At 42.2% G+C, this 25,344-nt stretch overlaps 1 protein-coding gene across 3 annotated transcripts in view; it reads right to left on the reverse strand.

Moving 5' to 3' along the window:
* Nucleotides 1-25,344, reverse strand: part of ADGRG2 (adhesion G protein-coupled receptor G2) — a 137,592-nt gene that overhangs the window by 80,028 nt on the left and 32,220 nt on the right. For 2 of the 3 annotated variants that reach the window (XM_045996496.1, XM_045996494.1), the window contains exon 2: nucleotides 8,610-8,656. The gene's annotated coding sequence lies outside the window, so the exon portion shown is untranslated. Of the gene's footprint in view, nucleotides 1-6,309; nucleotides 6,326-8,609; nucleotides 8,657-25,344 lie in introns of those variants that run through there. The other variant, XM_045996495.1, reaches the window with a different exon arrangement.

Genomic DNA, 25,344 nt, shown 5'->3' on the forward strand with positions numbered 1-25,344 from the left:
ATATAAACAAAGGAACCACTTATGCCTGAGGTTATGGACTTAATGAAGAAAACCTAAGCTCCAGATATGAAATACAAAAGAAAAGTTCAGAGACATGGAGAAAAAAATATACAAGGTCTAACATACACTTAAAATTCAAAAAGGAGGGGGAGCCTGGGTGGCTCAGTGGGTGAAAGCCTCTGCCTTCAGCTCAGGTCATGATCTCAGGGTCCCGGGATTGAGCCCCACATTGGGCTCTCTGCTCAGTGGGGAGCCTGCTTCCCCCTCTCTCTCTCTCTGCCTGCCTCTCTGCCTACTTGTGATCTCTGTCTATCAAATAAATAAATAAATAAATAAATCTTTTTTAAAAAGAATATCAAAAAGGAGGGATGCCCAGGTGGCTCAGTTGGTTAAGTGTCTGCCTTTGGCTCAGGTCATGATTCCAGAGTCCTGGAATCGAGTTCTGCACTGGGCTCCCTGCTCAGCAAGGAGCCTGCTTCTCCCTCTGCCTGCTACTCCTCCTACTTCTGCTCTCCCTCTATGACAAATAATTTTTTTTTCTTTTAATTCAAAAAGGAGGAAAGAGTCAGGTTTGAAATGGAATGACTGAATGACCCCAAACTGGTAAAAACCATCTATCCACAGATTTAAGAAACCTAAAGACTCCCTACAATTAATAAGAGGAAATCTACACCTAGACACAAAATAGTGAAACTGAAGAAAACCAAAGACGAAGAGAAAACCTTACAAGTAGCCAGAGAGAACAAGACAGTTAACCTTCAAAGGAGCACATGATAGACTGAAAGCATCTTCTCAGAAGCAACAGTGGAAGCCAGAAGCCACACAAAAACGGTGATATTATTCACTAACTGCAAATCCTCCCTAAGCAAATCCTGAAAGATGTACTCGGGCAAAAGATGTAAGCTCTGAGATGCAACAAGGAATGAAGAACAGGGGCGCCTGGGAGGCTCAGTGGGTTAAAGCCTCTGCCTTTGACTCAGGTCATGATCCCAGGGTCCTGGGATCGAACCCCGCATCGGGCTCTCTGCTCAGCAGGGATCCTGCTTCCCCCTCTCTCTCTGCCTGCCTCTCTGCCTACTTGTGATCTCTATCTGATAAATAAATAAAATTTTTTAAAAAAAAAGGGAATGAAGAACAAAGAAAGTGTTTAGCCTATGACCAGCCCTATCCTTAACATTTGTGATATACAGGTTAAGACTTTAAAAGGAGGCCCAGGGGTACCCAAAAATGTTTTAAATAAAAAATAAATAATTAGGGGCGCCTGGGTGGCTCAGTTGGTTGAGCAGCTGCCTTCGACTCAGGTCATGATCCCAGACTTCCAGGATTGAGTCCAGCATCGGGCTCCCAGCTCCTTGGGGAGTCTGCTTCTCCCTCTGACCTTCTCCTCTCTCATGCTCTCTCTCACTCATTCTCTCTCAAATAAATAAATAAAATCTTTAAAATAAATAAATAAATAAAAGGAGGTACAATTTGCCCTTATTCTTCCACTAAGACTCCATCTCAAAATACAAGAGGTTTTGTGCACAAGTATGTGGACAGCCCAGCCTGTACATCCAAACCACCCTCTCTCCCTGCAAGCAGCTACCTCTTGGTCATCCTTTAGGTCTAAAGGTAAGGACACCTGCAGCATGACCTGCCTGTGGGGAAGAGGCCTGCTCAGGTCCTGGAAATAGGCACACGATGCCTGAGTAGGGAATTACAGGGTCCCAGTGTCCCATAGCAAGATCTAGAAGTAAGGGTTGGGGGCAGAGTGAGGCAGGTTCCAGGTGGGCATCATTTCTTTGTGTCACAAACTTCTCACCCTTAGAGAAGGGTATGACTAGAGAAAGGCCAGAGAGGGGACCTCTAAAGCATGAGACGCAGGCCAAAGGCCCCAGCTGCCAGAGCTAAGGGTGGCCCTCTATACTGGTAAATTCAAACTAATACTTTTTCTAATTATCTCATTTTATTTAAATTCTATTAATATATAGTGTATCATTAGTTTCAGATATAGAGTTCAGTTACTCATCAGTTGCATATAACACCCAGGGCTCATTACATCACATGCCATCCTAATGCCCATCACCCAGTTAGCCCATCCCAAAGACCCACCAAGGTCCCTCCCCTCTAGAAACCCTCAGTTTGTTTCCTATTAAGAGTCTCTCATGGGGGGGCGCCTGGGTGGCTCAGTGGGTTAAAGCCTCTGCCTTCAGCTCAGGTCATGATCCCAGGGTCCTGGGATCGAGCCCCGTATCGGGCTCTCTGCTCACCAGGGAGCCTGTTTCCTCCTCTCTCTCTGCCTGCTTCTCTACCTAGTTGTGATTTCTCTCTGTCAAAAAAAAAAAAAAGAGTCTCTCATGGGGGCACCTGGGTGGCTCAGTGGCTTAAAGCCTCTGCCTTTGGCTCAGGTCATGATCCCAGGGTCCTGGGATCGATCCCCACATTGGGCTCTCTGCTCAGCAGGGAGCCTCCTTCCTTCCTCTCTCTCTCTCTGCCTGCCTCTCTGCCTACTTGTGATCACTCTCTGTCAAATAAATAAAATCTTTGAAAAAAAAATTTAAAAAAAAAAAAGAGACTCTCATGGTTTCTCTCCCTCTCTGATTTCATCTTGTTTTATTTTTTCCTCTCTTCCCCTTATGATCCTGTTTTGTTTCTTAAATTCCACATGAGTGAGATCATATAATTGTCTTGCTCTGATTGAATTATTTTACTTAGCATAACAAATGAATGTTCATTGCATAAAACATTAATAATAATATCTTGCAGGGATAAGTGAAACATAACAAAAATGACAACTATATTATTTACATATACATTATATAATATAGGAGATATATATGTCTCAATTAGGAAATGAAATTAAGAAATTAAAGTCTTCCAAAGTCCTTATATTAGAGGAGTCTAAAGGTATGGATTATCTATAGACATTGAAAAGTTGGGTAGACATTGTGATTTTTATAGCAGCTACTAAAAAATAGAAGTGGGATATATAACTTCCTAATAAGTTTGGGGGGGGGTGGTGTTTAGAATATTCAGTCAATTTGAAAGAAGGCTCCAAAAGGGAGAAAAAGAAACAAAAATGATTAGGAAGAATAGAAGGTGGTAAATGTAAACACACATGAATAAATGATTCATTAAATATAAACGGACTAAATGATTCAACGAAAAGGCAACGATCATCAGACTGAAAAAAAAAAAGCAAAATCCAAATATGCTATTTATAAAGACATACCTAGAACATAATGATACAATAAGTTTGAAAGTAAAAGGATGGGAAAGAGTGGCTGCACCAGCTTGCATTCCCACCAACAGTGTAGGAGGTTTTCCCTTTCTCTGCATCCTCACCAACATCTGTCGTTTCCTGACTTGTTAAGTTTAGCCATTCTGACTAGTGTGAGGTGGTATCTCACTGTGGTTTTGATTTGTATTTCCCTGATGCCAAGTGATGTTGAGCACTTTTTCATGTGCCTGTTGGCCACCTGGATGTCTTCTTTGCCGAAATGTCTGTTCATGTCTTCTGCCCATTTCTTGATTGGATTATTTGTTCTTTGGGTGTTGAGTTTGGTAAGTTCTTTATAGATTTTGTATACTAGTCCTTTATCTGATATGTTATTTGCAAATATCTTCTCCCATTCTGTCAGTTGTGTTTTGGTTTTGTTGACTCTTTCCTTTGCTGTGCAAAAGCTTTTGCTCTTGGTTCCCCAAAAAGTTGAAAATAGAGGTACCTACGACACAGCAATCGCACAACTGGGTATTTATCCTAAAGATATAAATGTAGTGATCCAAAGGGGCATGTGCACCCAAATGTTTATAGCAGCAATGTCCACAATAGCCAAACCATGGAAAGAACCTAGATGTCCACCAACAGATGAATGGATAAAGAAGATGGGGTATATATATACAATGGAATACTATGCAGCCATCAAAAGAAATGATATCTTGCCATTTGCAACAATATGGATAGAACTAGAGGGTATTACGCTGAACGAAATAAGTCAATCAGAGAAAGACAATTATCATATGATCTACCTGATATGAGGAATTTGAGAGGCAGGGTGGGGGGTTTGGTGGGTAGGGAGGGAAAAAATGAAACAAGATGGGATCAGGAGGGAGATAAACCATAAGAGACTCTTAATCTCACAAAACAAACTGAGGGTTGCTGGGGGAAGGGGGGCATAGAGAGAGTGGCTGGGTGATGGACATTGGGGAGGGTATGTGCTATGGTGAGTTCTGTGAAATGTGTAAGCCTGATGATTCACAGACCTGTACCCCTGGGGCAAATAATACATTACATGTTAATTAAAATAATTAACTTTTAAAAACTTTTAAAAAAGGATGGGAAAGATATGCAATGTCAGTACTAATCAAAAGAAAATATGTTTATACTAATATCAGACAAATTATACTTTAAAGCAAAAATCATTACCTGTAAATAAAATGGTTCATTCATAAAAGGTTAAGTTCAACAGGAAGATGACAAATTAATATCTCTATCATCAACTGGTAAAATTCAAATAAGAAAGTCACTAAGGATATAGAATATTTAAATGACACTTTTAACCAATCTGACCTAGAAATCAGGCATAAACCCTCCATTCCACTTGGGAGTGCTTATTAAAACCAATTCATACAACAAGTCTCAAAAATGTTTTACAGAATTAGAGAAGGGAAAAGGAGCATGTTCTCTGACCACAAGATAATTTAACCATAATAAAAAGGTAAATTGTTACTTAACAATTTATATTTAGAAGAAGTCATAACATATATTTAAAAATGTTTGCCTTGATCAGTAATAAAAAGACTATATTTCAAAGCATGTAGGATAGAACTAAATATCTTTAGAGTGAAATTTACGTGTTAAATGCACACATTAGAGGAGTGCCTGGCTGGCTCAGTCAGGACAGCATATAACTCTTGATCTTGGAGTTGTGGGTTTGAGCCCCACATTGGGTATAGAGATTAGTTAAAAATAAAATCTATTAGGAGTGCCTGGGTAAGCAATGGACTCTTGATTTTAGCTCCGGTCATTATCTCAGGGTCATACGGTGGATGGAGCCCCCTGTGGGGCTCCACACTCAGCAGGGAGTGTGCTTGAGATTCTCTCCCTCTGTCTCCGCCCCTACTCACCCAACCGGCCCTTACTCACCCAACCCCACCCTACTCACCCAACCCCACCCCTACTCACTCTCTCTCTCAAGATAAATAAATAAAATCTTTACAAAAATAAAAAGGAAATAATAAAGACAAAAGCATAAAATAGTGATATAGAAAAAAGACATAAAATAAAAGTTATTAACATAGTCAAGGGTGTTCTTTGGAGAGACAATTATGGCAAAACTAAGAGGAGGGGAGGAAAAGAGAGAGAGTCCCAGCAATTAACCAATGGAAAGAATTTAAAAAGCAACATAACTGAAATGCTATAAGCATACAAGATAAAAGGATCTTAGGGATAACTTTATTCAATAATTTTGAAAATCTAGGTAGAAATCGGCAAATCCCTATGCAAAACATAAAACTTAACCAAAAAGGAATCAAGAAGAAATCCTGAACAGGAATAGACGTATAATCATTAAAAGTCTCAAAAATTTTCCCAAAGACAAAGGAAAGTCCAGTCCCAGATGTTTTCACTGGTGATTCCATCAAATATTTAAAAAACGGGAATTCCAATCTCACAAAAACTCCAAGAATAGAGAAAGACAGCACAGCCTAAGTCATTTTTACCAGCTAGGATAACCATGGTGCCAAAACCTGACAAGTAAAATCCTCACATTTTACCCATTTTATAAATCAAATGAAACTATTTACAGAAGTCTCTGGAATGCCCACAGAAATGTCTAGCAGCAATTTCAAATCTTGTAAACGGGGGTAATGTGAATAAATATAGGACAAAAAGAACCATTCCGAACCTCAGCAACAAAATTTTTTGAAGATGAAGTCACCAAGAACTAAAGCCAGTAGTGCTGTAGTAAGACAATGACATCTCATATGCCCCCAAAAGCCCATGTCCTAACGACAACACAAACTGGGTTAAGTGGTAAGTGCTGCCTATGAACTCCAAAATGGCAGCTTTGTGTATCATCTGTCATAGCACAAGGTCAGGTCAACGGGGAACCATCCAGCATGATGGTAATACGAAGCTTTCGTGTCTCTGGAAGCAAATGGAAGGACCTGATTTGTTTGGTCTTTGCAAGGCAAAATGATTTTCTTAATAAGCATTAAGTGCTTTCTAATGCAGGGGTGGGGAAAGCTTTATTCAATAAAACAAGAGAATCAATATCAGATGTGCAAGATTAGAAATAAATCGTGCACTTAAAGTAAACAAATACTCACGAAACTCTGTGGAAGGTCTGATATTTTCCAACTCCGTCACTCATGTCCAAACTCCTCTCCTGTCCTACCTGCAATTCACCAGCCTCTTAATTCCCCAGTGTGTGAATACTCAAGGCCAAGCGAAAGCCCGCTTCGTCTCTCCCCTCATTCTTCAGGCTCCTTTCCCAGTACACAGTAAATATGTTGGGTAAGAACATGCCTGGTAGAGCCATCTGCCTGCCTTTGAACCCAGGCTCTACCATTTACAGTGTAACCTTCATCTGTTCCTTACGCTCTCTGGATCATCTAAAACTTGGAGGTCACGACAGCATCTACCTCATAGGGTTCTGCAGAAATGAAAGGAAGTACTATAATGTAAGTCTTAGTATAGTCTACAAGTGTTAGGTGTTCTTAACAAGCAGAATTATAAGACAAGTTTACAGTATACTCTGGTGCTAAATGTAAACAGATTTGAGAATTATTTCCCACATTCATTCACCTAGTTGATGAAACTGTGTTGAGGTTCTGTTACACGCAAGGTACTATGCTTGGGACTTAGGATACAACAAACAAGACAGGTATCTTTCCTGCCCTGGAGAACTTAACAGCCACTATGTCTTTAGATTCATTGGTCATTGGTGTAGCCAAATAAATAGTGACTTTTTTTTAACTTTTTAACTTCATGGTCCATGAGACTCAACTCAGCTTAAAAACAAAACCAAGGCACAGGAACACAGTACCCTCGCCTCTATGGACTTGGTCTCCGCCTCACCCCAAGCCCAGCAGCATGCAACTCCACCCACAGCAGGCACTCAAAAAAAGATTTAAAATTGATTTGGTCTGGAATCTGTTGCTGCAGGATAATTCCATCAATATGTAGAGGAGAAAAATAGGAAACTCCTTCAAAGCATCCTCAAGGTGTTGATCTACACTGGGGGATGGGGACAGGGATGGGGCAGAAGTACATGGTTTGTGAAATTAGAAGATCATATTTGATTAAAAGTGAGGTATAAAGAAAAGCAAACTGCCCGCCAATATTCTGTGCCCTTCCTTGCTTTTGTCACTGCACCATGTCAACTCTTTTTTTTTAAGATTTTATCTATCTATTTGACAGACAGAGATCACAAGTAGGCAGAGCAGCAGGCAGAGAGAGGGGGGAAGCAGGCTCCCCACTGAGCAGAGAGCCTGATGCGGGGCTCGATCCCAGGACCCTGAGATCATGACCTGAGCCGAAGGCAGAGGCTTTAACCCACTGAGCCACCCAGGCGCCCACACCATATCAACTCTTGCTTCAAGTCCCAGCTTGGCCATTTACTAGCTGCGTGACACTGCTCTGATATTTTAACCTTACCTACAATAATAACGTATCGACATTTAACATAATAACTATGTTTTTATTTATCATTTAAATTATGATAGGATTCTTATAATTTTTATTAATTGCAATAACTACTTGCATTGGTTCCAAGATTTCTACTGTTTATACCAGTGAAGTCCAGAAATAGCCAATATATATGAGTCTCAAAGGAAAGAAGTGTAAGTTAGTAGTGGTTTAAAAATTTCTGTGTAGAAGAAGAGTTGGGAACAGAAATCTGGTTGGGAGCAGCCTTTGGAAGCTGCACAGGCACAGCACTTTAGGTAAAAAAGAGACCGTTCAGGGGCACCTGGGTGGCTCAGTCAATCCTTTGGCTCAGGTCATGATCCCAGGGTCCTGGGATTGAGCCCCACATTGGGCCCCCTGCTCAGCAGGGAGCCTGCTTTTCCCTCTTCCCCTGTCTGCCACTCCCGCTGCTTGTGCTCTCTCTCTCAAATGAATAAATAAAATCTTTTAAAAAAAAGAACCCAAATATGTTTAAAAAAAAAAAAGAGAGAGAGAGAGAGTGTGTGTGTGTGTGTGTGTGTGTGTTAAATAGTCCTTTTCGAAGCATGAGAAAAGCTGTTGGAGATAGGGAATCCAGTCGAGGGAGAAAGAAGGAAAGAGGAAGAATGAAACCAAATCCCAAAGAGTTCTCTGGAAACGATCACTTTCCCTCCCCAGATTTTACTACACTTCAAAATCTGTAACCATTTCTGAAAGTTCTTAAACAACTGGATTAGCAAGAAGAAATGGGTCCACGATAGAATCGCCAAGGAAAAGAAAATGTCTAAAGAAGAAAGAAGGCCCCAATAGTGGTGAGGAGTTCAACATAACACAAAACCAGAAATACAGTGGTTAAGGGGATAGGGATCTGAAAGGAAGAGACGTCATGGGGGGCGGGGGGAACGGGGACAACCAAACATGTTATTGCTACATTATAATGTAAAAAAAAAGCCTCACTCACCTGCAGCAGGAAATTCAAAAGAGAAGATGGAGAGACTCTATACAAATCTGAAAATGAGAAAAAGAAAATTAGATTAATGGAAAGTGGCCCTTCTTGGTACCATAATGCTTCAAGCTACTGTCAGCCTGTTGACTGTGGCCCGCAGACCCCCCCTGCTAGATACGAGGACTTGAATGTGGAAGCAGAGATAAGAAAAGAAATGGAGGAAGCAAACTCTGCTCCTCAGGAACTCATTTTAAACCGGAAGTCCAGCCCGAGGCTGGTGTCGGGGCTGACGGTGTTCGTGTTTTAGGAGCGTGTACCACTGCTCAGTCTCAGGGCGCATTCACAGCTCGGCAGCGGCACTGGACAGTGCAATGATCGGATCTGGGGACGAGGTAGACCATTTGAGAGACCATGCTTTGTTAGACACTTCTACATGGTTTTGGGACTTAACTTCCCTAGAACCTAAACTCCTTGATAGCAACAATCAGGTCATTTATGTCTCTTATGCCCCTAAAACCAGAGGTAGAATTCTTTCTCCACAGAGGGGACAAATGAATAACTCTAATGAGTGTTAAGTTTGGCTCAGAGTTGCAAGGGGATGGTGGGGGTACCCGAATGACAAGAGTGAGGGGCAGGACGGATGCATACCAGTGAAAGGGAAGACCACGCCCACCGGAGGAGGAGCACATTGTTGACAACCCGACTTGGATCTTTCAGAATATTCCACTGTGCTTTACTTCAAAACCAAAACACTGGCATAGCTATTAACTACAAGAGGACAGTCCCGTCACACAATGGTATCCCCTAATGTGAAATACAGGCATAACGATTTTCAAATCAAGACTTGCAAAAGAAAACAGTCCATAGGTGATTTTGGAACCAAATGACCTACTTCTGGCTTCAGTCAATACACAGAAGGTCAATTCTCAAGGAGGCATCTAAGATATGAATACAAAGAGAAATAAATCAGGATGAGTTTCCATTGATCATGACAGGTCTTTTTTTTTTTTTTTTAAGATTATTTATTTCAGAGAGAGCACGAGACAGAACATGAGAAGGGAGGCAGAGGGAGAGGCAGGAGCTGACTCCCTGCTGAGCAGGGAGCTGGGACATAGGGCTCCATCCCAGGACCGTGGGACCATGACCTGAGAGGAAGGCAGACACTCAACCCACTGAGCCACCCAGATACCCTGATATGTTCTTTACCAAAAAAAAAAAAAAAAAAAAAAAAGTTCTTGGGGCATCTGAGTGGCTCAGTTGAAGCATGTGACTCTTCATCTTGGGGTTGTGAGCTTAATCCCCACACTGGGTGTAGAAAGTACTTAAACATAAAATCTCTTTTAAAAGTTCCTAATAAAGTCTGATATGTCAGAAAAACTTCATTAACCAATGTTTAAAGAAGACAATAATGAAGGCCAACCAAGCTGCCTGTCCTAGGATGAACAAATTACAAACACATGGCCCAGAGCTCAATGTGGAATGAATGTAGGATTAACAACTGAAAAACATCCAAATAATCAAAGATACAAATTGATTGTGACTTGAGTATGGAAATAATTTCAGTTCATATTTGTGCAAACAAAGATTTTCTACCTAGGGATTTTTGATGAAATTTCACACCTCAAACACATTACTTTTTCAAAACCTGACAGCCACAATGATGCACACTTCATGGTTCCTGGTCACCAAGTTTATTAATAAACAACACGAGGCGGGGCGCCTGGGTGGCTTGGTGGGTTAAGCCTCTGCCTTCAGCTCAGGTCATGGTCCCAGGGTCCTGGGATCGAGCCCCACATCGAACTCTCTGCTCTGCAGGGAGCCTGCTTCCTCCTCTCTCTCTGCCTGCCTCTCTGCCTAGTTGTGATTTCTGTCTGTCAAATAAATAAAATATTTTTTTAAAAATAAAAATTAAAAAAATAAACAACACGAGGCTCTCTTTGCTCCTTTGGAGTACTTTCAGGTAGAAAAAGAAGTCAAATCACAATAAAATGTGTTTTGCCCACTGGATAAAGAAATGTAAAAGGCTACTAATATCCAAAGCTGTAGAGCACGTGGGGAAATGAACACTCACATACACTGTTGGTGGAAACATCAGCTTTGGGGTACCCAGGGGGTCAGTTGGTTAAACATCTGCCTTCAGCTCAGGTCATGATTCCAGGGTTCTGGGATCAAGACCCACATCAGGCTTCCTGCTCAGTGAGGAGTCTGTTTCTCCCTCTCCCTCTCCCGCTCCCTCTGCTTGTGCTCTCACAACTTGCTCTGTCAAATAAATAAATAAAATCTTAAAAAAGAAGAAGAAGAAGAAAGAAAGAAAAGAAAAAAGAACGGAAACCTCAACCTTTAGAGAATAGTTTAGGTTTTGAAATATCAGGTGTGCATACCTTTTGATCCAGAAATTATGCCAGAAGTTGTCCCCAGAGAAATACACACCGAAAAAGCTATCATTGCAGCTTTGTATGACTGGGGAAAAAAGCCCAAGTCTCCATCAGTAGATGAATAGTTAAATAAATGATGGTCCATCCATATTATGGACCATTATGTAATGCTTAAGAAAATGAAGTTGATCTACATGTACTGACATAGAAATTGTGTGAATACACGTAAGGCAAAAGAAAAAATCAAGTTTCTTAGTAATACATATAGTAAGATCTGTTAAGAAACAAGCAATGCTATACACATGCATGCCGGTATATTTAGTGACAAGTAAGAATGCACACAAAAAAGCCTGGAAGGAAATCCACAAGTCTGCACAAAAAGCGAGGGGAGGGGGGCAGTGGTTGGAGGTTTGAGGGGGTTGGATATGAAGCCCAAGAGAACACAAGACACAGATCTGTGTATTTACTTATGCAATTAAATATATTTGTTCTAGCAAAGAAAAGCAGAAGTCAGAAAGAGGGCCAAGCCATCCAGGTTCTCCAAAAAGAGCTCCCAAGTTGAGGTCAGAAAGAAACTAACTAGGAGGTAAAGCTGGTCCTGGCTCAGCGGGAGGCCATCTCCCCTGGCCCTGCCCTAATCCAATTAGAAAGGCCCCAGCGAAAGCACAAAGCCTTCTGGTCACAGAGCCAAGAAACCAGCTTTCCAGCAGGGGAGCAGGAACTCCCTTGAGCAAGTTGTGGAAAAGAATGTCAAAAGCAATGATGTGCAATGCCTGATGGACAGAGAGGCCTACACTTAATGAAAGAGCTCCAGCCCCTGGGGTCCCTCCTGGGCACTGTCACCACACACGCACCATCCTTTATCTCCCACAGAAATTAAACAGGAATCAGGACCCAAAGAGCGCCGGCCTCCAGGAACAAAATGTTAGTGACTCCAACGCTCCGGCTTCTTACATCATTGAAAGGAAAGGGCAAGTCGCAAAAGGAACTGTATCGACTTATGTAAGACATGGCACAGAACAGAGAAATTGCTCAGAGCAGAACAGCAAATTCACCAATTACTAGGATTAACTGAAACCTCCCCCAGTTGCAGACTGCCCCAAACCATGACATCAGGGAGGCTGAAAATGCATCCAACTTCCTCTATTTATCAAGCTGGCTAAAAGCCAGGGTAATACCAGAGTGAGCAGAGGGGGGAAAAAAGGGCAAGCAGACTGTACAAGTGGTTTGGATGGGAAGTAAATGGTCTCTGTGTGCAGTTCAAGCCTTGCTCCCCAAGAACCAGGACTCTTGTGCTTGGACATTGCCCAGAGGCCCCCAGTGCTGGCCACAGGGCCCAAGCATCCTGGGGATAATCAGCAAAACAGGCCAAGTACACAGGTAATGGCCAGCCAGCCCCAAGCGGTTGTACCCCTGCCCTCTAGGGTAATACAATGCTGGTCCGAGGATCAACTAAAAAAAAAAAGACAAAAAAATCAAAAAAATAAAACAAAAAGAAAACGCTGATGACATACAGCATCCTGAAAGACTCAGCACTTCATCTGAAGCCTAACGATTAACAAGTGGCCCAGACTGAGGGGCAGAGTGGCTGACAGTTCCTGGTGTTCACACCACCATGGAAGAAACAACCAGAGAACAAAGAGGCTTTGATAATTTGGAAACAAGGGCAGAAAGAAGCAAAGAGAACCTTCTCCATGGTAGTAGGAAAAGCAAATTGTGTGGATAGAGATGATGGTGAAGGTTAGGCTTGAGGGCATATACAGCAGAAAGTCAGGGATATGCAGGTTCTTGACTGTAGAGTAGTACGTATTACCCTCAAGGAACAAACAGGAGTGATTCTAGAACTTTCTGGCGGCCCCATTGGTAGTCAGACCCAACCTAATAAGATCTTTACCTGCACAGACTGATCTGTTCCACTCTGGATGCCACCATTTGGCTTTGGGAAATTCTAAAGATACTTCATTCAGTGAACACTTACTGAACGCCTACTACATGCCCATAACAGGGCCAATCCGTATGGTTGTGCAGCCTGCACCCTGGCCAAGAGAATCAACAGAGCCTGAATCCAGAATGTCGAGTTTTCTGGAAGTGTCATATGAACGCTGTGGGCTCTGTCACAGACACTGCAGGAGTTCTGAGGAAGGGCAGTAAACCAGTGCAGGGAAATGGATCCAGGAGCATTTCCTCAAGGAGGTAACAGTCACGCTGCATCCCAAAGGATGCACAATGCCCTTTACGTGATGAAATGGGAAAGAGCATTCCAGAGAAAAAATAGCTTAAACCAAGACACAGAGCCAACAAGCGGCATGGAGTGGGCAGGACTTGGAATCCGTTGGATGTGGCTGAAGCATGAAGAGCAAAGCAGAGAGGATGGCCAGGAAGGACCAGGAGAGATGGAGCAGAAAAGCGATATAATACGGCCAGGCTGGGGAAAAGTCCTACTGCCCGTCCACGTGGAGGTTGTGGCGGATTATGAAAACAGCTGCTAAGTACACAGGGCCCTCCCAGAAAGAACATGGCGGCGAGGTGTTCTCCAGCTCTATCACGGGCGGAGAGGATGTCGAAAAGGTGGCTTAAACCATAGCCCCAGACGTAAGAGAATCAGGAGAAAGAATGTCCTCGTATTGATCACTGTTCTACTGTAGAAGTGACTACGAGAGCACTTTTGGAATGGCTTTCTGAAACATCTAAAAAGATGACCTCATAGTCCCTGTGGGGAGGCCTCGTGCTGAGATGGAACAAACCAGGCCAAGAAAAGTAGCTGGTGGGCCTCCTGCAACTGTTAGCACTGGGTTGCTTTTCTCTGCAGCGCTAGAGCTTTCTCTCCTCCCCTCTCCCCCACTGTTCTCTTCTGCTCGTCCCTTCTACCAGCGTAACTCGTTTTATTGCACTTCCCCTTATTGTGCTACGGAGATACAATGGGGTTTGGTGGGAGTCTTTTGTGGTTTTTTGGTTTTGTTTTCGTGGGGTTTTGTTTTTTGTTTTTTGTTTGTTAACACATGGAAGGGTTGTGGCAACCCTACAGCAAGCAGGTCTCTCGGCATCATTTTCCCAACTGTGTCTGCTCACTTTGTGTCTTTATGTCCCATTTTGGTAATTTTCATAATATTTCAAACTTGTTCACTATTACTGTATTTTTTATAGTGATCAGTGATTACAAGTTGCTGAAAGCTCACATGATGGTTAGCATTTTTTGCAATAAAGTACTGTGGAATTAGGTATATACATTGTTTCTTAAGACATAACGCTAATGTATACTTCATAGAATACATTATAGTAGAAACATAACGTCCTTATGTGCTGAGAAACCAAAAACTTCATTTGACTTGCTTTGTTGTGAGGGTCTTGAACCAAACCCACAGTATCTCTGATGCATACCCGCACACTCTCTCTCCTTCATCCTACGGTTTTCCGTCTTTTCCTTCTCTTCCCTTACCTAGCTTGACACTTGCCCAACTATCCCAGGGCCTAGAATGTGGATGGTTACCTCTGTCCAGAGCTGGACAAACAGTACTGAAGACCACATGATGAGAGACCCATCTTGCAATGACTCCCTGATAACTAGACCCAACCTGCTGAGGGACGCACCCACAGACCTCCACCAGACATGGTGGAGTAAAGGTGTTTCCAAAGGGCACAACTTGGTAAGAAGCAACATGGCGGAGGAGTAGCAGATTGAAATGACATCAGGTCCCAGGAGTTCAGGTAGTTATCAAAACCATTCTGAATACCTACAAACTCAACAGGAGATAGAAGAGAAGAGCAGCAACTCTAGGAACAGAAAATCGACTACTTTCCGGAAGGTAAGATATGCAGAGAAGTGAATCCAAAGCCATAGGAAGACAGACTGTGGGGGGAGGGGCCAGATCCTGGCAAGCAGTAGGGCAGCAGAGCACAAAATCCGAACTTTTAGAAGTCAGCTCCGCTGGGGGACATTACTCCAGAGGCTGAGCAAGGAGTGGAGCCCTTGCGGGGACAGTGTGGTCTCAGGACCTGCGGTGTCACAGAAGGATCGGGGGTGTCTGAGTGAGGCAGAGCTGCCAGGTATCAGAGTGAGGAAGCCGGCTACAGAGATGGAGCCAAGAAATGAGCTCTCAGCTTGGGGTTACCTTAAACGGTGATCTAAGCCACAGCCAGGCAACTGCTCTTTGAGCAGGGACCCCACAAGTGGCAGATCTGGGGAGACACACCTTCCATCTCCGGGAAGAGCAGTGTGGCAAGAAACTGCTGGGCTTGGAGACTCCAAACAGGGCCGTGCGCCAGAGATAGAAACACTCGGTCACAGGCCGGGTGAGCTTGGAGTGTGGCCGGAGACCAGGGAGACAGGAAGGATTGACTGCTTTTCTCTGAGGGCGCACTGCAGAGTGGGGCCCCAAGCTCTTGGTTCCTCTGGCCAGAGACTGGAAGGCCGCCATTTTCACTCCCATCCTGCAAAGCCATAGGGAAAGCGTTCAGGGAACAAAAGCTCCCCAAGAGCAAACCCAAGCAGATTACGTAGTCTGGCCCCTGGCACGGGTGGCACAATTTCGTCTCGGGCAAAGGCATTTGAGAATCATGGCAACAGACCCTACCCCAGAAGATCAACAAGAACATCCAGCCAAGACCAACCTCACTGATCAAGGAAAACAGTGGTACTCCAGAGCTAGGGGAAAGCAACGCATAGAATTCACGGCTTTTCCCCCAGGATCCTGTAGTCCTGCAAAGTTAAATTTATTTTTAATTTAACTTTTTTCTTATTCTATTTTTTTAACTTTCCCTCTTTCCTCTTTTAACATTTTCTAACTAGTTTATCTTAACAATACCTTTCTTAAAAAAAAAAACTTTTTTAACCTTTATTGTTATAGTCATATTTTATCCCTTCATTGTATTTAACCTTGTTTTTATATAGTTTTTTTTTTTCCTAAAAAATTTTGGGATACAATTTCTTCTAATAGATCAAAATATACCCTAAATCAGGCACATGGCTTTGTTCTACTCTCCAGCCTAAGCACATTCTCTCATCTTTTTTTTTTCTTTTTCCAACCAACTTATCTTATCAATTCCTTTTTTAGAGTTTCTTTTTAATTTTCATCTTTACAGTCATATTCCATCCCTTTATCGTGCTTACCCTTGTTTTTGTATATACATAAGTTTTTCTTTCTTTAAAATTTTGGGAGGCAGTTTCTTCTAAGAGACCAGAATACAAAATCAAGTGGGTGGCTCTGTTCTATTCACCAGTCTAATATATATATATATACACACACATACACACACACACACACACACACACACACACATACACACACACACTCATATATATACATATACATTTTTTAAAATTTCTTTTCCCCTCCTTTTTTCTCCCTGGTTTTGGGTCTCTTCTGATTTGGTTAGCGTATGTTTTTCTGGGGTCTTTGCCAACCTTTTAGTATTTTATTCTCTCCTTCATATATTCTTATCTGGATAAAATGACATGGCAGAAAAACTCAACACAAAAAAAAGAACAAGAGGCAGTACCAACGGCTAGGGACCTAATCAATTATGGACATTGGTAATATGTCAGAACTAGAGTTCAGAATGATGAGTCTCAAGGTGCTAGCTAGGGTCGTAAAAGGCATGGAAGATATTAGAGAAACACTTCCTGGAGAAATAAAGAAATAAAATCCCTTTCTGGAGAAATAAAAGAACTAAAATCTAACCAAGCTGAAATCAAAAAAGGTATTAATGAGGTACAATAAAAAAAAAATGGAGGCTCTTACTGCTAGGACAAATGAAGCAGAAGAGAGAATTAGTAATATAGAAGACCACATGACAGAGAATAAGGAAGCTGAGCAAAAGAAAGATGAACAACTACTAGGCCATGAGGGGAGAATTCGAGAGATAAGTGATACCATAAGACAAAACAATATTTAGAATAATTGAGATCCCAGTAGAAGAAAGAGAGGGGCAGAAGGTACTGGAGCAAATACTAGTAGAGAATTTCCCTAATATGGCAAAGGGAACAAGGAAAAGAGAAACCCCCCCCCCTCAAAAATCAATAAAAGTAGGTCCACACCCCGTTATCTAACAGTAAAACTTACAAGTCTTTGTGACAAAGAGAAAATCCTGAAAGCAGCTCAGGACAAGAAGTCTGTAACATACAATGGTAGAAATATTAGATTGGCAGCAGACTTATCCACAGAGACCTGGCAGGCCAGAAAGAACTAGCATGATATATTCAGAGCACTAAATTGAGAAAAATATGCAAGCAAGAATACTATATCCAGCTAGACTATCACTGAAAATAGAAGGAGAGATAAAAAACAAAAATTAAAAGAATTTGAAAACACCAAACCAGCCCGATAGGAAATATTGCACCCTCTAAGCAAGGAGAAAGGGGTCCTCTAAGCAAGGAGAGAGCCTAAAAGTAGTAGACCAGAAAAGAACAGAAACAATATGCAGTAACAGTCACCTTACAGGCAATACAATGGCACTAGATTCACATCTTTTCAATAGTTACCCTGAATGTAAATGGGCTAAATGCCCCAATCAAAAGACACAAGGTTTTAGAATGGATAAAAAAATAAAATCCATCAATATGCTGTCTACAAGAAACTCATTTTAGACCCAAAGTCACCTCCAGATTTAAAGTGAGGGGGGTGGAAAATAATTTACCATGCTAATGGACATCAAAAGAAAGCTGGGGTGGCAATTCTTATATCAGATAAATTAGATTTTAAGGCAAAGACTATAATAAGAGATGAGGAAGAACACTATATCATACTTAAAGGGTCTGTCCAACAAGAAGATCTAACCATTTTAAACATCTATGCCCCTAACGTGGGAGCAGCCAACTATATAAACCAATTAATAACAAAATCAAAGAAACACACCGACAATAATACAATAATAGTAGGGGACCTAAACACCCCCTCATTGAAATGGACAGATCATCCAAGCAAAAGATCAACAAGGAAATAAAGGCCTTAAATGACACACTGGACCAGATGGACATCACAGATACATTCAGAACATTCCATCCCAAAGCAACAGAATTCACATTCTTCTCTAGTGCACATGGAACATTCTCCAGAATAGATCACACCCTGGGTCACAAATCAAGTCTCAACCGGTACCCAAAGACTGCGATCATTCCCTGCATATTTTCAGACCACAATGCTCTGAAGCTAGAACTCAATCACAAGAGGAAAGTTGGAAAGAACCCAAATACATGGAGGCTAAAGAGCATCCTACTAAAGAATGAATGGGTCAACCAGGAAATTAAAGAAGAATTGAAAAAAATTCATGGAAACAAATGATAATGAAAACACAACTGTTCAAAATCTATGGGACACAGCAAAGGCAGTCCTGAGGAAAGTACATAGCAATACAAGCTTTTCTCAAGAAACAAGAAAGGTCTCAAGTACACAACCTATCCCTATACCTAAAGGAGCTGGAGAAAGAACAGCAAAGAAAGCCTAAACCCAGCAGGAGAAGAGAAATAATAAAGATCAGAGCAGAAGTCAATGAAATAGAAACCGAAAGAACAGTAGACTATATCGATGAAAATAGGAGCTGGTTCTTTGTAAGAATTAATAAGATTGATAAACCCATGGCCAGATTTTCAAAAAGAAAAGAGAAAGGGCCCAAATAAATAAAATCATGAATGAAAGAGGAGAGATTACAACGAACACCAAAGAAATACAAACAATTATTAAGAACATATTATGAGCAACTATATGCCAGCAAATTTGACAATCTGGAAGAAATGGATGCATTCCTAGAGACATAAACTACCAAAACTGAACCAGGAAGAAATAGAAAACCTGAACGACCCATAACCAGTAAGGAGACTGAAGCAGTCATCAAAAATGTTCCAACAAACAAGAGCCCAGGGCCAGACGGCTTCCCAGGGGAATTATACCAAACATTTAAAGAATTAATACCTATTCTCCTGAAACTGTTCCAAAAAATAGAAATGGAAGGGAAATTTCCAAACTCATTTTATGAGGCAAACATTACATTGATCTCAAAACCAAACAAAGACTCCACCACCAAAAAGGAGAATTACAGACCAATATCCTTGATGAACACAGATGTGAAAATTCTCACCAAAATACTAGCCAATAGGATCCAACAGTACATTAAAAGGATTATTCGGGGTGCCTGGGTGGCTCAGTGGGTTAAGCCTCTGCCTTCGGCTCGGGTCATGATCTCAAGGTCCTGGGATGGAGCCCTGCATCATGCTCTCTGCTCAGCAGGAAGCCTGCTTTCCCCCCACTCTCTCTGTCTGCCTCTCTGCCTACTTGTGATCTCTTTCTGTCATATAAATAAATAAAATCTTAAAAAAAAAAAAAAAAGGATTATTCGCCATGACCAAGTGGGATTTATTCCTGGACTGCAAGGTTGGTTCGACACCTGCAAATCAATCAATCAATGTGATATAATACATTAATAAAATAAAGAACTAGAACCATATGATACTCTCAATAGATGCTAAAAAAGCATTTGACAAAAGTATAGCATCCTTTCTTGATCAAAACTGTTCAAAGTGTAGGGATAGAGGGTACATACCTCAATGTCATCAAAGCCATCTATGAAAAAACCACAGCGAGTATCATTCTCAATGGGGGAAAAACTGAGAGCTTTTCCCCTAAGGTCAGGAACACAGTAGGGATGTCCACTATCACCACTGCTATTCAACATAGTACTAGAAGTCCTAGCCTTAGCAATCAAACAACAAAAAGAAATAAAAGGCATCCAAATCAGCAAAGAAGTCAAACTCTCACTCTCTGCAGATGATATGATACTTTATCTGGAAAACCCAAAAGACTCCACTCCAAACATGCTAGAACTCACACAGGAATTCAGTAAAGTGTCAGGATATAAAATCAATGCACAGAAATCAGTTGCTCAAGAGAGCAACTTATACACCAACAATGAGACAGAAGAAAGAGAAATTAAGGAGTCGATCCCATTTACAATTGCACCCAAAACCATAAGATACCTAGGAATAAACCTAACCAAAGAGGCAAAGAATCTATACTCAGAGAACTATAGAATACTCATGAAAGAAATTGAGGAAGACACAACGAAATGGAAAAATATTCGATGCTCATGGATTGCAAGAACAAATATTATGAAAATGTCTACACCACCTAGAGCAATCTACACATTTAATGCAATCCCTTTCTTTGAAAACCTGTCACCATGAAAACTGAAATTAGGTAATTATCACAGCCTTAAATCAATTCCAGTTGTCATACCTGATATTTTCTCTTAACTTCTCTTCCCACTGGGTAGTGACAAATGCTGGGCATTTTTCTCTACTTAAACTATGCTTTGATATTGTATTTTCAGTTATGAAATAAAATACAACAAAAACATACATAAATGAGGATTAAAAACAAAATAATTGTGCCTGTAGGAGGGATTCCACCAAGCAACTAAGAAAACTATCACATCAATTTCTCCTTTGTTAAGTTGTTGTACACTTGGTACTACACTGGGGCTAGAAATAACATCTAGTGCACTAAAATCTTTCTGTTTCCAAAAATATTTGCCACATGAGATGCACTAAACACTGAACTGTTCCTTAGTCCAATTTCGGGGAGTAAAAGACAAAGAAACTTTTGCCCATAAAGATTTCATTGTTCCAACTGGAAATGAGTAAGAATTTACATTATTATCCTGCCCTAATTGACATATAAAGTGTGGAAAATAAGAACCTGGTGATGCATTAATATCATTTTTCAATCCAATGCGAGAGCCTCACACTCAACCTCTATGCTGTTGTGTCTCTGCCAACTATGGCCACAAAAGAAACTTCTAGTCCTTCCCTTTGGTGGTAGGTTACAAAACTGTGGGAGACCACAATAAGGCTTGAGACTAGGACCAAACCAGGCCCTGACTTGGGTCTCCTTTAAAGTCCGAAAAACCTAACAAAAGGCTTAGGATGGAAAAGTTGATTTGCACTGAGAAAGGGTCTGTGCAATGTGTTGTGCGCTCACCTACGTGACTTCCCACACCTTTACTAGTTAGATGAGAACAATTTGGGTGGGGTCATAAATTCTTAACTGGTCCTTGCTGTTCCAGGCCAGCTCAAAAACACTCTCAGGTTTGTTGTTACTTCTTTGTAATTATTATCTGAAGACAAAGACCACTGGCCTTGGAAGATCTGCATTTAGACCTTGAAAGTAGTTAATGGGGAAGCCTAGAGGGTTTTATGCATATGTAACAAATTCTTTCGTAATTAGCTAATGATGGATACCTCTTTGTAATTATTTCTGTTAGCTATATAATGCCTCGCTGCCCTGAATAAACTCAGCACTGTTGGACATCCTCCTCAGTGCTACTCCTGCCCCCATCTCTTTGTCTCTTTAACTTCTTTTCACCATCCTCTTACCCTCACGTTCCTGGTTGTGTTGTTGCACCGGCTGCGACACAAAACTAGCCATGCATTCTTGCTATCCCAGTATGCTTGTCCATTTGCAAAGTGACTTCACAGGTCCGGCCATCAAAAGGTGGAGTCTTGGGGCACCTGGGTGGCTCAGTGGGTTAAGCCTCTGCCTTCGGCTCAGGTCATGATCTCAGGGTCCTGGGATCGAGCCCCACATCGGGCTCTCTGCTCCACAGGGAGCCTGGTTCTCCGTCTCTCTCCACCTGCCTCTCTGTCTACTTGTGATCTCTCTCTGTCAAATAAATAAATAAAATCTTTTTAAAAAAGGGGGGGGTGGAGTCTTTCGCTTCAGCCCCTGAACGTGGGCTAGTCTTGCCACTTGCTATGCCCAATGGGACATTTGCAAATGTGATATAAGCAAGAGCTTGAAAAGTGCTTGAGCATGGAAGTTTGTGCTGTCTTGCTGCTCTTGAAACCTGGCTCTATTGAGCCACCAAATTTGGGGGCGTTTTGTTACACAGGAAAAACTAATTTATGTACCTATTCTCTCTTCTCTCCTTCCTCTTCATTCTTTCTTTCCTTTCTCTACCCTTCCTTGCTTTCATTATTTCCCCCCCCACGCTTCTTGCTTTCTTCTTTTCCTGATACAAGTACTACAAAGTACCAATTTCAGACCCATTGGTACTATCCACTGGCCTGGACTAGCTCTAATTCACAGCCTGCCTCCTTTTTTCCTCTAACTCACTCCTTCTGAAGCCCACCAAGCCGACTCCACAGACCCTGCAAGGTTGATGGCCCCACTCTCTCAGAAAGTGATTCAGCAAGATGTTTCTAGGGACCAGCAGACCATAAGGCAGACCCTTGGCAGAGTCTCCAGTCCATCTCTGAACATTTGCTGGTGATAATCTCCCTGCAGGAGTCATCGGTCACTGTGACCTGTTGAGTGGGCTATGGAGGTTCAGTTCTAGCCCTCCCCTCTACCCACCAGAGTGGAAGTGTCATAAGAAACTGGACACTTCAGGGCGCTGGGGTGGTTCAGTGTGTTGGGCATCCGACTCTTGGTTTCGGCTCGGGTCATGATCTCAGGGTCGTGGGATCAAGCCCCACGTTGCACTCCACAAATCAGCATGGAGTCTGCTTGTCCCTCTCCCTCCCCCTCCACCTCTCCCCTTGCTCTCTCTCTAATGAATTCATGAGTATCTGGAAGGAAGGAAGGAAGGAAGGAAGGAAGGAAGGAAGGAAGGAAGAAAGAAAGAAAGAAAATAAATGGACCTTTCAAGCCAGACACGCAATGGTTACAGGGCATAGCCCAAGACCCCTTCTCCCAAATGGCTGCTGCTCAGGCTAAGTAAGCAGAAAATATATTTATAACTACAGGAAACACCGCATTGTGAGTGGTAAAATGCTTAGATTTCCATTTGTTTACTACAAGATAAAAGACAATCAATAGGCTCATCTTGCTAATGACATCAAAGCACTCAGTACAGCCCAGAAGCCAGAAGGTCATTTCTTAAAATGCTTTTTTCCACTTCCATATTTATAGTGTGCACTTTATTCCCTTTCTAACTTATTTTTCCCCTGAATGATGTTTTTTCAGACTTTTTAAAAGCTTACTTTTCCCCGTGGGCCTGGAACCTACCATTTGTTTGTGGTTACAACATTAATGTTTAGAAAGGTCAAATTAGATGTCAGATTGGATGAATATTCGTGTATGTGTGCGCGTGTGTATGTGTGTTTGAGAGAGAGAGAGAGAGAGAGATGTTTTCAATGGAACTCTCTCCCTCAGGATTCCCTGGAGTTCCTTTCTTCTCTAGGTGCATGCGTGAATGTACTTCTAAATTGAGCAGGGCGCCTGGGTGGCTCAGTGGATTAAGCCGCTGCCTTCGGCTCAGGCCCTGATCTCAGGGTTCTGGGATCGAGTCCCGCATCGGGCTCTCTGCTCTGCAGGGAGCCTGCTTCCTCCTCTCTCTCTGCCTGCCTCTCTGCCTACTTGTGATCTCTCTGTATGTCAAATAAATAAATAAAATCTTTAAAAAAAATAAAAAAATAAAAAAATAAATTGAGCACCAAAATGTCAGGTGGATGGGAATTTTAACGGTTTCCATCAATGAGTGTAAATTGGAAGTAGACCCTGCGGTACAGATTTCTAAGATTTTTCTTAATTTCTTAATGCTGCTGTCGGCAGAGCAGAGGAATACTGCTGCCTCAAACGTCTTGCAGTATTTCCCTTCCTATGTTCTAAACTGTCGATAGAGGCTTGCTGTTTAGAGAGAATTAGTTTTGCTCCTTCCCATCTGCTAACAGTAATAACCCCTTCCATCTGTATGGTGGTTCATGATAAGGAAGCTGCTTTTACATACATTATTCCAACTGACCCATAGATGTTTATGGAGTAGATGCCAGGCAAACTCCTAGCCCCATACTAGGTAGTGGGGGTACACTGCAAAGTGAAGTTAAGCCCTGCCTTCAAGAAGTTTACTGCCCGGGGGATGCCTGGGTGGCTCAGTTGGTTAAGCCACTGCCTTCGGCTAAGGTCATGATCCTGGGGTCCTGGGATCAAGTGCCGCATCGGGCTCCTTGCTCGGCAGGAAGCCTGCTTCCTCCTCTCTCTCTGCCTGCCTCTCTGCCTCCTTGTGTGTACTCTCTCTCTCTGACAAATGAATAAAATCTTAAAAAAAAACAACAAAAAAAAGAAGTTTACTGCCCGGTAGGGGAACAAAGATGTGATACCAAAATTAACACCAAGTGGGCGCCTGGGTGGCTCAGTGGGTTAAAGCCTCTGCCTTCGGCTCAGGTCATGATCCCAGGGTCCTGGGATCAAAGCCCCGCATTGGACTCTCTGCTCAGCAGGGAGTCTGCTTCCTCCTCTCTCTGCCTGCCTCTCTGCCTACTTGTGATCTGTCATGCTCTGTCAAATAAATAAATAAATAAACTCTTAAAAAAAATTAACAAAAAATTAACACCAAGAAATGCAAAACTGCAATTGTGGTAAGTGCCACCAAGAAAAGCCTGCGGCTGAGTGAAGACAGTGGGATTTGACCTAGGGGGTCAGGGAGGCTTCTCTGAGGAAGTGATGCTAAAACCCGAAGGATAAGTGGGAGGACTGAACCCAGAAAAGAGGCAGGAAGTGAACATTTCAGTAAAAGCAGTGTGTGCAAAGGCACTGCAGCAGGAGAGAATACACCCCATGCGAGGAACTAAGACCATGTCAGAGAGGCCAGGACACAGAGGGCCGAGGGTGCAATCAGGGATGAGGCTGATGGAGCAGGCAGGACTCAGCTTCGAGTGGCTCCTGGTGGCCAAGGTGAGGATTCATGTCCTGTTCTCAGGGCAATGGAAAGGCACATAAGGATTTTAAACTGAGGATGTTATGTTCACATTTTGACAAGATTGTCGTGGCTGTTGAGTGGAAAATGGATTACAGGGGGACAGAGTGAAAGTGGGGGTTCCAGTTTGGGATTTCTGCTCTCCATCTCAAACACTGTTCTGAAGGTCTAAACAATCCAATAAAACAAAAGTCCAAAGTAAGATGTATAATCAAGGAAATGGAAACTATAGATTTATGTCATAAACACAAACACACACAAACGGAATTAAGAGATCAGAAAAAGGGGTGCCTGGGTGGCTTGGTGGGTTAGGGCCTCTGCCTTCGGCTCAGGTCATGATCTCAGGGTCCTGGGATCGAGCCCCGCATCAGGCTCTCTGCTCAACAGGGTATGCCTGCTTCCCCCTCTCTCTCTGCCTGCCTCTGTGCCTACTTGTGATTTCTGTCTGTCAAATAAATAAATAAAATCTTTTTAAAAAAAAGAGAGAGAGAGAGATCAGAAAAAGAGGAAGATTCAAAATAATTACACAAATATTTAGTTTCAAAACCAAGGGACTAGTGGGATCTGTCCCAGGGGCGGTAGTTAGTCCGGCTCTATACCAACGAGGAAGGGATGGTCGTATCTGAGAAGAGAGATGCTAGTTTGGCCAAGGAAGGTGGCGGTGGTGATGAAACTGACGTATCTGAGAAGTA

The sequence above is a fragment of the Meles meles genome, chromosome X (genome assembly GCF_922984935.1).
Source record: "Meles meles chromosome X, mMelMel3.1 paternal haplotype, whole genome shotgun sequence".
In the NCBI taxonomy this organism is placed as follows: domain Eukaryota; kingdom Metazoa; phylum Chordata; class Mammalia; order Carnivora; family Mustelidae; genus Meles; species Meles meles.